The 12,844-nt window shown below is 31.5% G+C and overlaps 1 long non-coding RNA gene across 2 annotated transcripts; it reads left to right on the top strand.

Moving 5' to 3' along the window:
* The first annotated feature begins 4,162 nt into the window (after nt 1–4,162).
* On the top strand, nt 4,163–5,645 carry LOC102619854 (uncharacterized). 2 transcript variants are annotated; one of them, XR_008055010.1, is made up of 3 exons: nt 4,288–4,302; nt 4,464–5,360; nt 5,453–5,645. It is a non-coding gene; the product is annotated as an uncharacterized LOC102619854 (long non-coding RNA). The 2 variants fall into 2 exon arrangements; XR_369803.3 differs by having other exon boundaries at nt 4,163–5,360.
* The last annotated feature ends 7,199 nt before the right edge of the window (nt 5,646–12,844 follow it).

The raw sequence follows: 12,844 nt of genomic DNA on the forward strand, positions 1-12,844 counted from the left end.
TTATGTGTTGATTAAGTTAGTCTGTGCTTGCTGACTTAATGATGCCCGACCTTCTTGAATCTTTTTATGTAACAAACTCCACATATTGGTTAGCGAATTCTTGCAAGTAGAGACTGATCCTTCATTTAACTTTTAATATTTCAGCTTTTAAAATAGTCAAAATAGTCAAGTTGTTTAGTAGGTTTATCAACTTGACTTTCAGCCATAATCACTGCTAATTTGTTTATTACTTTGTTAAAAGAAAAAAAAATATAGAATTTTGGTATTTGAATATATGTAGAGTTCAAAATCTCTTGTCAATATATCTAATCTCATCATCTGAACATCGTTTGTTAACGTTATGTAGAAAACGAAAACACATTCCAACATTGGATAACTTCAATTTTCTTTCTGTCACAAGTATTAAAGAACCTCTTTGTAAACTATATACACCTAAGACTAAGTGTGCAACAAAATTCATATGGCGCAACATAGTGATAACATTACATTGTTATATAATATGGTGTAATAAATTTCCCACAATTGAATAAAGTGCAATAACCCTCACCAGTTAAGCACTCAATATATATGTGTATATATATATATACACTCACACAACATAATTAAATTTAAAACAAAGCTCGTACATAATTATACCCCCACATGTTTGTGGCTCTAAAATTATTATTTTCCATAACATCCGTAATGGTGTGCTGCACGTTACACGAAACCGCTCATTTTTTTAATTTAAAAACATCTTATTTTATTTACTTCTAAAATTACAAGAAGAGTTAAAGAAATCGAAAACCGAAGGTGAATTTTCGACTTATACGAATCAAGAGGTTAATTCTTTTGGAGCCAAGGCCGAGGCAGCCATCGAGATCGCCAGAGCAAAACGTTCATCCATTCTGAACATTGCTTCATTTTCTAAAGCGCCACCCATGAATTACCTCATTTTCATGTAGAACAATTAATTTGAAGAAACTTGGTTTCTCCTGCGGTTGGTCCGCTAGTTGTTATGATCATTGTCGATTACATAATAATATTAATTTATTCCGTGTCAGAACTATTCATTCTGCCTTTTTCTTTTCCTACTCTTTTCTGCATTACAACGTCCTGGGATCTTTACTATTGTAATTTCGTAAATATCTATCTATATATGTTCTTAATGCAAAATTAGTTTCTGCTTTTCTGTAACATTACCTTAAGTGGTTTACATTTTGTTGCTATTGCAGTATACAAGTGGGTTCCCAATCAATTACCTCAGTTGCATGGCTTCCCATGTTACAATTATTTGTAACTCTCTGCAGGGATGGATGACTTCAAGTTTGGAAGACAAGAGTGAGAGCTAATCCTAATAGACCTCCGATGCAAGCAAATTTTTTTTGAGCCTGTTTGTAAGTTAATTTTTTATTCTTTTTGTTTCTCAAAAGAAAAGAATGATGGCTATAGACGTTAATTTTGTTTCCCATGTTACAATTACTATGAAGTCAGTTTTTATACTGTAGAAAAGGTATATTGTCTCTGATGGTTGTGATTTAATTAGCACATGGGTTGAGCTGCCAATCTGGTTATGTCCTTAATTTTTACCGATATTCTGACCAAGCGCACACAATTAGGATTAGAACTTTAGAAGTTCACCCAAGATCCACTTTAGCGGCCCTATTGTTTGCAGTTGAGAGCACTTTCGCTTCCGTTCATTTATGAATAGCTTGTTAATGCCTCAAGTGTGAGCGTAGTTCTGCTGTGACAGAATTTCACAGGTGGTGACAATATTAAGCATCGAGCTGCGTACACCAGAGAAGGAGGGAAACAGCTCTTTGCAGTTCTACAAAGTGCAATGGGATCTTCAGGTAAATGTTTATCGAATCTGGATTTTATGTTTTACGAGGGGATCAGTCTATGGATAACTTCTTTTACCCAATTTCTTGTAAACATCCTGGAAGCCTCTCTGGTTTTATGGATCTTAATAACATCTTTGGCGTGTTGTATTTGTGCATACATTCTGAATGAAAAAGTGGGCAAATTCCTTGAACGTTGAGTGTTTTGCCTCCATTACATTGTTCTGTTGAAATATGATACTACCGGACATGCTGATGTGATGTTACCGCATCTATTTTAAAGGAAAAACTCTCATCCATGGGCTCATCTGGAATTTCAGTAGACCATCAAATTCAAGCACAGTTCCAGGAGCATCATCTGAAGGGGTAAATTCAAAATCATTCTTTTACAGACCATCAGTTTGACGAAATAATAAATTGACAGCCTGATCTTTCATGCGGATGTCTACAAGATTTTAATTGGTTTGAAAATTGGAACTGTTATGATTTCCTTGGAACTAATGATAAGTGTCTCTCACTGATCCACACGTGCTTTAGTGCTTGTGAAACCTTGAAAATTCTACATTTGATTCTTTATTGTCCGATCTCGCAGCCACAGTCTCTTGACAATTTCTGACATTGCAGGGGATACTTTTCTTTTGTATGTTGAGTCTTCTCCATTCAAATCTATATCTACAGTGAATCTAATCAATCTATCATTTTCTCAATTAAAATTTAAAAAATATAACGTAGTTTATTTATTGGATTATTTATTAAAAATATATCAAATAAATGCTTTGAAAATTTACAAAATATAGATGATCAATTTACAAGATTCCGTGCGATTTGTTATACTTTACTAGCTAAGAATGATCCGTAATGCTCGAGCATTGTGGAAATTAACGCCTTTTCTTGAGGTTATATTTTTTTCATTCTTGGTCTATGCTTTATGATCTTTACGTGTTGTTAATTACGTTGATTGGGGCATGATTCGTTTATATGTCTTCATTTCAGGGACAAAACTTTAGTTTACGGCTCTCTATCTTCCAATTTTAGTTTTTTAAGTTGATTGGAAGCATAGAAAGGCCAAATTTTCTCTTTAAAATTCAACAAATTTAAGGCCAAAATTTTCCAAATGAAATATATTGATTTGTCGCACATTATTCGTGACCCGATAGGGATAATTTGAAATTGTCATTTCGCAAAGAATAACTAGAAATTTACCCAGAATAAGAAATATTCGAACGTTGGATAACTTCAATTTTCTTTCTTTTACAAGTATTAAAACACTTTTTACAAACTATATACAACTAAGAGGATGCTAATTTCTTAATTAAATTAAAAAAAAGACAAATTCTTTTTTTTTTTTTTTTTTTATCTTCAGTGCGACAAATTTCCTAACCCCAAAACCTTATTAGTAGTTTTAAAGAAACGAAGACAAAAATTTTTCATCATGTATTATCTTGCACGCGCATTCAACATATAGTTATACAAAAATTTTCATCGTATAATTATCTTGCACACTCATTCAACATGTAATTATATAAAAAAAATTTCATGTTATAATTATCGTGCACACCATTCGACACATAATTAACTTTCCTTAAAATTTTTCTTCTTTTTTTTTTTTTCAGCACCCAAAACGTTATTAGTAGTATTAAAGAAATGAGTACAAATCGAAGCATTCATTCGGCCAATTCAACCGGATTTAACACTTATTAGTCGATTTGTCCTTTTTACGTTTAATTTGTCCATTTCAAAACTCTCGATTTGTTCTTTTTACGTCATTAGAATTTTGCATAAATTTAGTCATTAAGATTTTGTATAAATTTAACTTTTAAACTTGATTGAATCAATAATTATTTTTTCTTCACATTTTCTCTAATTTGAATTGTTAAGATAATTAGTGAGCTGGTTACACGTGTGAGTTAGTTAAGTTTGTTAGAGACGGTGATGTGTAGGCTGAGTCAGCGAGTTAGTCTAGTTTGTTAAGAATCTAGTGTGAAAGGCATAGATACAACTGACGTGCATAGTGCGTGGATGTATAATATTCTAGAATTTCTTACAACTCCATTCTTCATTTTCTCTCAACTCTCGCTTACATTTTCTCTCTGACTCTCACATTTTCTCTGCGTCCAAACACCATAATATCTGTTCTTAACTTGGTATCAGAGCTCAATCTAATCTGCCATGGCTTCCTCAAACACGAATTCAAACACAAATCAATCTACTTCATCTTTTACCATTTAAAAATACAATCAAATTGGACAGATCTAACTATAAGCTCTGGAAATCGCAGATCCTTTCTTCAGTTTGTGCTAACGGACTTGAAGGTCTTCTTAATAGAACTAAAATCTGTCCGCATCGATTTCTTATTCAAGAAGCTGAAAATCCTACTGATGAGTCACAAGAGAATCCACCTTTTACTGCTTGGAAAAGGTAGGATCAGTTGTTGTTGAACTGGCTCATGTCCTCGGTTAGTGTTGAGATCCTTTGCCGTGTGGTAAATTCTAACTTCTCTCATGAACTTATATTAATCTTGAGAAACGATGGCTAAGAAAGTACACTTGAAAATACCAGTTATACATGAAAATTTGATTTTTTCCACTTCACAAACTCACAATTTTTTCTTCTTTCTTTTGTCTTTCTCTGTCGAATACAAAGAATCGGGATGCAATTGCTCTCAAGTCTCAAAGGGAGCCTCCTTTCCAGATATTGGCTTTTGTCAAATTCAGCAATTTGGGCTTCATAATTCAAAGAATGCGGCACGTCTCTTTCTTCAGAATCAGCACCGGCGGCACCATTTTTCTTTGAAACTCAACCACTTTCTGGCCACGTTTTCCAAATTAAATTTATATTTTGAAAGAAAAGATAATATAATTGCTAATAGTCTAATTAACTCCCAGTCACTCACCTTTAACACTGTCGTCAGCATGAAAATCATCCGGCCATACAGAGAGGACGATCGAATGCGTTGCATATATGCTGTATCAAATCAGAAGCAAGAACTCGCAAAAGCAACTTATTTACTTTTGAATTTCGATTCTGGAAGCATAGAAGGGTCAAATTTTCTCTTTAAAATTCAACAAATTAAAGGCCAATTTTTCCAAATGAAATATATTAATTTGTCACACATCATTCATTGAATAGTATCCAGAGGTAATATTAATATATATTATCTGCTTATAAATCAGTGAGCCATTTATATCAATGTAGGAAATATTCAACGTCAACAAATATTCAACAGATGTTAATCCGTTATCTAGCTAGTAATTAATCAGCCACGTTGGCACTATCGTCAGCATGAAAATCATCCACAGAACAGATGGCCAAGTAGAGAGGATGAAAGCGACTTTGAAAGAATAGTCAAAAATAATATTTTGATTAGTCTCGGTGTAATCCGCAATGGTTACTTCATTCTCCCTATATATATGCATGCATGTATATTTAATTAAATCAGAAGCAAGAACTCGCAAAAGCAACTATTGATTACTTTTTGTGTTTTGATCCCGAAAGCAGAGATCTTTCTAATTTTGAAGAATATGGAAACGGCTTGTGCAGGTTTATAGGCTGATTTCAGTTGGATATCATTTACAGTTCTTATTTTAATATATGCATTTATGAATATTTATTTTCTAATATGAAACTTTCAGGTAATAGCAATTGGTCGGAGGGTTTCGGAATTCTTTTTAGTGCCGGTGATGACGACGTTGTGAATGATCTTGATCTTCTTAATGTCCCTCAATACGGGAGAAACCCTGATTACAGTGGTTAAGTGCAAGCGACATTATTGTTTTTTGTTATTTTCAATTGAATAAAAAGATGGGTACTGTTATTATGTATCAATTGTGTGAGCATTGTTAAGATCTCTTGATACATGCAAGAGATTTTCTTTGTTTACTTTCATGTAGTTCTGTGTTTTCCTCAAAGAAAAATTAATAAATAAAATTACTGTGTGCTAATTATGTGTTGATTAAGTTAGTCTATGCATGCCGACTTAATGATGCTCGGTCTTCTTGAATCTTTTTTTTTTTTTTTTAAACAAACTCCAAATACTGGTTACCTAATTCCTGCACTAGAAACTGATACTTCATCCTAGTTTTTTAAATATACAAAGTAAATTTGTAATCTCACATTTTAAAATAGTCAAAATAGTCACATTGCTTAGTAAGTTTATGAACTCGACTTTCAACCATAACCACTACTGATTTGTTAATTATTTTGTTAAAAAAATGTTTAAGTCATAGAATTTTGGTCTTTCAATATATGTAGAGTTAAAAAACCTCTCATCAATATGACAGTATCTGTGGTCTCATCATCTGACCATTTTTTGCTAATATCATGATTAATTTTAGATTATCCCCTTCATAAAATGACAATCATAAAAATATCTCAAATTATTATAAACCTCAGCTTATTCCGCGCTTTTGTAAAGAAGACAAAAAAAAAAAAAGATTGCGTATAAAATACATTTTTAAAAAAAAAAAACAAACAAAATCTGCTTAAACCCATTGGGCCAACAAAGACTAATACAAACAAAACTGTGCTTTTATGCCCATTTGTCAAAGACATGCAACCAGCACAGCCTAGGAGAAGAGACACATATGCCCAAATTGAAGCATCATTTCCCAAATTCATTTCAATTTTTTTTTAACATGCCCTCATTATGCACCATCAATTCCAAAATTACCCTTAATTTGTCCGTTTCCATCCTCAAATAAACCCATCAAACGATAATAGTTACAGGAGTAAGTAAACAAAATTAATTAATTTTTATTTTTCGCTCCCTGAAACTACTCTTTTGTGGTAATTGATAAAAGGCAAAAGGAACTTAGAGGCGCATGTGGCATATTAAAAAATAAAGAAAATGAGGTGGAAGAGACGATTAACATCAATTGGGCAACAGTTGGGTGCAAATTGAACATCGTTTCTCCTATGGGTGGTTCGGTGGTTGACTTGTGGCATTTTACGATAATTGTGGATTTTAGTCCTCAATTATTGCATATTTATATTCTTTGTTTGCTATTATATGTTTTATCTTATTTGGAAGTCTCGTAATAAGGTTCGATTTGATAATGTAGCCCCTTCTGTTCATAAAGTCCAAGCTAATTGTCGAGGCTCGTCTTCTTCATTTTGCGATGCTTAGTCCTCGCTATTTTTTCTGTGGTTGAGACTGAGATATAATGACCTCTCTTGAATCCAAATCAAGAAGTTTGTAGGCTTTTGAATTTTTTGCATAGCCAAAAAAAATGCTTTTGAAACTTTTAGGACTCAATTTTGACCTCCTTAGGCTGTGAGACCTAAAAATTGTAAAAAGCCGAACACCCCCACACTTTAAAGTATTCTGTATTGGGCTTTCTTTCTTTCCGTATATCATAAGGTGAAACATGCAATTTTTTAAAAGGAATTCTATTATGTATGTGACATGCTGTAATAATAGCTTCACCCCACAAATTCATTCGCAATTTTAGCATTTAAAATCATAAAATTTACCATATCACTAAAAGTCGGTGATTTTTCTTTCTGCCAAACCATTTTGTTATGGGGGTAAAGTGTAGTTTTGTGATGTATTATACCATGCTCTTCATGGGAAGATGGAAATTCATTTGAAAACTTTCACCATCTCTATCAATACGAAGTATTTTAAGTTTCCTTTCTTTTTTATTCTCAACTTTAGCTTTAAAATATTTAAAGAAATCAAAAGTTTCATCTTTATTAGAACATTAGACACACACACACATATATAGAACAATTATCAATAAAGGTGATAAAACATCTTTTACCTCCCCTAGTTAAGATACTAATGTATTCACAAATGTTAGAATGATTTAACTCTAAAATTATTCATTTCTTTCACTTTTTGGAAAAGGTTCTTTATCAATATGCAAATGTCACATTTATTTTCAATTTTATCATCATTGGAAACCAAGCCATGCTTAGACATATAATTTAAAGATCTAAAGTTTAAATCCGCTAGACGACAATGTTAGATTAATTCTTTAATCAATATAATATTTGGGGCCACACATGAAATAAATAAAATGTGTGTGTTATTATTTAATTAGCCAACAATTAAGTGATCTATTTAATGTTAATTAAACGGTTAAGGGTATAATTGTTGTGGGTTAAATACATAGATACTAGAGTTTTAATTATTACTTCTATGAGGGAGAGTAGTGATAATTAACACAAAATAATTGCTATACGGTTTTAATTAAAACTGTTAGTTTTCTTATATACGGAGGTTATGATCCCCATTTTATATCAATCTCCTTTCGTTCTCAAAATCCTCTAAGTGATAATTCTTTAAGAAGGATAGAAATTAATTTGGAAGTCCATTACCAAGAATCAGGAATCTCTACACAACAACAATGGATTTAGGTACGCTTCCGAAATTATATTGCTTAGTAATTTTAGTCTGGATTCAAATAAGGTTTTAGAGTTTTTTTTTCAGACAATTCCATAAAGAAGAAGAACAATCAACAATATAACCAGCAGAATTCTCTTCATTTATACTTATTTTGATCATCCCGTTACAAGAATAGTCCTTCCCAACAAATACTCCGTTCTTTGACAGTATTAATTTTTAGGACTCAAGTACGACTTTAATATCGCATTACACACAAGATTTGCATATACAAGATATTTTCTAATTTCTGGGACATGATAAGCATTAATAAGAGTAAGTATCTTCCCATATGTAAACTGAAGTTCAACACTTCCTCTGCCAAGAACTTTTACAGAGTTATGATTTCCTATTAACACTTCTTGTCATCTCATCATATTTTTTATATTGTGCTTCATCATTACATGTATAGTAGCCCCATAGTCAAGCCACCAGTCAGGGGTCTTAATTGTTGTTGCCATATTTGATTCAACAACATGCCGATTTGCATTTCAAAATCCATAGCAATAAGGTCATGACCTTCCAATTTTTCATTCAAATTTAAACAACATTATCTTTGTTCTCATTATTTTTCATATATCTGTTGTCTTTGATAAAGTGGCCTTTCTACCACAATAGAACAATGTCCATTTTTGCATTTATTGTTGGACCAGCTTTTTCGAACTTTCCTTAATTATCTATTTTGAAGTTCCTTTGATAGTTTGCTCTTTCACCATTATGCACATTAGAAGAATTTTTAGTCACAAGTGAGAAACTCTGAAAAACAACCATAACAATTCGCTATCATTAAACTTACTACTCTTGAGCCCAGTTTCATTTGTTAAGAGCATAGGATAGGCTTCACCAAGATCCATGATCAACATGTTTGATTCAACAACTGTATAATAACACTGATCTAATCTAGCAATGAGATGAGTAACCACGTCAATATTGCTTACAAGACTACCAGCCAATGCAAGACCATCAGTAACAGTTTTAAGTTTTATGAAGTATTCAGTCATTGACTCGGATCCTTTCCTCAAATTACTAATAAGCATTTTCAAGTGAACTTTCTTGGCCATTGACTCAGATCCAAATTGCTTTTTCTTATTTTTTCATAGCTCAGAGAATGTTTGAGAGCTTACCACAAGACTGAGTATGTCAACACTTCATTGAGATATCAGTGGAAAAGAATTTCTTATAATTTTGGGAAATGATCTATGAATTATATGTTAACTTGTGCATTGTATGTACCATAACTTAGAGGCACAAAATTACGCCAAATGTCCAAATAAAAAAGAAAGAAAGAAATTATTCCGGAGAAAGTAACACTGGAACAAAATTCCCCTGGGACTTACGATAATAACTAAGAGTAAAAAATCATTCTAATTCCAGGATTCTAGGGTCTAAAGAAACCACGACTAATTCCAGGATTCTAGGGTCTAAAGAAACCACGACTAATTCCAGGATTCTGGGGTCTGAGGGACACGCCCAAGATCATAGGAGTAAGGAAGCACATGGGCATGGAATAAATGACGTAGGTCCGGACTAAATATATTTATTTCCCTACGAACAAGTTTATGTCCACGTGTGCAATAATAGTTGGTGGCACGTGTCATCAAGGAGAGAGACCAAGGCAAAACCCTAGACCCATTTCATCTATCAACTATAAATAGAGACCTTCTCACCAAGAAAAAAGGGGATCTCTCCTAACCCGAAAAAAAAACCCTAATCTTGTTTATTGTTTTTGCTTCTGTTAGACCTTAAAATCAAACACTGACTTGGGTGTCAGAGTGCCTTTTTCAGGTACCCACGACGCCAGATTCAAGTTCAACATGTGTCACAAGTTCTCCACAAATCAAAAGTATGTGTGAAGGTAAGTTCTTGCCCCTTCATGCATATATGTACAGCATCCAATACATATGATTTTGCATCTTAGGGAGTCAAAGAGAATGGAAATCATGCAGAAGCAAATATAAAGAATGTTATGCCCCATGGGATAGTTTCTGAAGTGAAAAATTCTTATATCTATTATTATTTTAAGGATAAATTTATAGTCCATATATTTTGGGTTAAGTGCCCGTTTAATGTCTGTATTTTGAAAAATATCTCAAGACACCCCTGCTATCAAATATGTGATACTGTTGCCCTTATTTTTCTTATGTTTTATAGTAATACCTTACCAAAAATTTTGGAAACATTAATTAATTAATCTATAGAAAAAGTTAACTAACAATATAACCCATAATTATTCGTTAGTAGATTAACTAATAACTATTTGTCTGAATGAACTAGTATTTTTCATATCATCACAATAGTCTTCAAATTATTTAAAATGAATTAATATTAATCAATTAAAACAATGTTTAATACCTTGCAATTATAATCTTGCTCATAAATATTTATAAAAAATTAATTTACCAAATTAGTCCCAACGAAAAATAATAACAAAAATTTTTTACATTCATTTTGACTTTACTTTCAGGGTTAGTTTGTTAATTAATTTTTTTATATAAAAAATTAGTTAATACCCCAAGAATAATATTGCAAGGGTATTATTATAAAAGTAAAAAAAAAAAAAAGCAAAGGCATGAGTATAATAAATTTTATTAAAATAATTGGATTTATTTATTAAAAAATCCCAAAATTTTAATAATTTAAGGGTTTTTTTATTAAATCTCAAAATTTAGTAATCATTTTTATAATTATAATTATTTTATTAAAATATAAATTCTAATTTTGGGATTTTTTATTAAATTTAAGAGTATTTTTATAATTATAATTTTTTATTTTTAAAGCTTTTATAAAATAAAATGTTCTTTTAATTTATTTAGAGGTAAAATTATTATTTTATTTAAATTATTTAACGGTGTTAGTGCAAAAGTAGGTAATTGATACAAAATTAAAAAGAAAGATAGTGCAAAGAACATGTTAGAATTTTGTGGTTCAAAAGAGAGGTGGCGCAGTGATAATTTTCATATATATATATATATATATATATATATATATAGGATGTATATCAAATCTAAGCCATTAATTAAGTAGCATCTTAATTTTAAATTGTAATTAATTTTGTTGATTTTGATGTTGATCTCTCGCAAATTTTTAGTTGTAATTAATCCATTTTTCAGTAGTCTACAGTTTAACATCTGCTGTTGATCCGTCATTTACTTGAGTTTTTTATATTTATAATCTTATAATTATTGCAGATAAGGCGATAAACAATATTTCCCAGCAAAAGGAATCTATATCGAGTCAAAAACTATATATTAACTTCAATTATCTTTTAATCGACTAATTAATTACAAAATTATTGTATCCATGAGATGCATGTGAGCCATTAAAAAATGTTTCAGAGAACATTTTCGAAAATGAAACAATAGTTTGAAAGAAAAGACTATTATTACTATTAGTTTTTCTTGGCACTGTTTTCGGCTACGAGCTGCTCTTGGTTGTATTATTCATGACTTGGTTTCCACCTTATAAAATCCTACTCGAACAAAAAAGGCAATAAATTACAGACGGAAAAAAATAAAAAAACCCTTATTGTTTGTTGTTTGTTTTGAGTCCCTTTATCTTGGTTTTGGCTCTTTGCAACGTTATTTGAGTTTTTGCAATCTCACATGCTAGCTGCAAGAATTAGCCAGTCACTATGTGGAGTTTGTTTTAGAAAAATATTGAAGAAGAGACAACATAATTAACTTGACAACAGATAGATAGATCAACTTAATCAATGTTAACTTGTTGATACACAACGATTTATTTATTTATTTTTTATTTTTAGGAAAACACAATACACGTAATTAGATGAAGAGAATCTCTTGTATATATTAAGAGATCTTACAAGCTGAACTGAAGCAAACTGAGACTCACACAATTGACAGGTAATAACGCTACCCATCCTTTTATTTATTTACACATAACACAAAATACTAACACTGCATGTATTTAACCAGTGTGGTCAGGATTTCTTCCATATTGAGGGATCTCAAGGAGATCAAGATTGCCATTAATTTCTTCATCTACAGTGCTGAATCGAGGATTGAGGTTCCCCTCCGACCAATCGTAATGACCTGCAAAATTCATATTAGAAAACTCAATCATAATAAATACACATTAAAATAAGAATTATAAATGATTTTTGATTGAAAATGCATGGCTTATATATAAACCTGCGCAAGAAGTTTCCATAATCTTAAAATCAGAAAGCAAAAAGATCTCTGCTATTTTCGGATGAAACGTATTCAAAACTCAAAAGGTAAGTAGATGAGCTTGAGTGAATTCTTATTTCTGGGTTGATCTGATATATATACATGAAGTAGCCGCCATTACAGTGCGAAATAAACAAATAATGCACGGTATAGATAATGGATCAACAGATCAAGTTTAATCAGACAAGTGAAAGGTGGTCGAAAAAATAAATAATTGTACAAAGGAAGACTACCAAAGGTAATTTTAATGGATGGTGTCAGACATCGCGTTTTAATATATCCAAAAGAAATAATAGGCCAGTTGTAAATTTGTAAATACTTCTATGAAAAAGCCTTAGTGGAAGCATGTTAACTGTTCATTAAGTAGCTTTCCTAACTTTCAATATTTCTCTTCATTTCTCTTGTTTTGACTAGTTTTCTCTGCTTCTTTAAGTAGTTTTTAGTGTGTG

This window comes from Citrus sinensis, chromosome 5 (genome assembly GCF_022201045.2).
Source record: "Citrus sinensis cultivar Valencia sweet orange chromosome 5, DVS_A1.0, whole genome shotgun sequence".
Taxonomy (NCBI): Eukaryota; Viridiplantae; Streptophyta; class Magnoliopsida; order Sapindales; family Rutaceae; genus Citrus; species Citrus sinensis.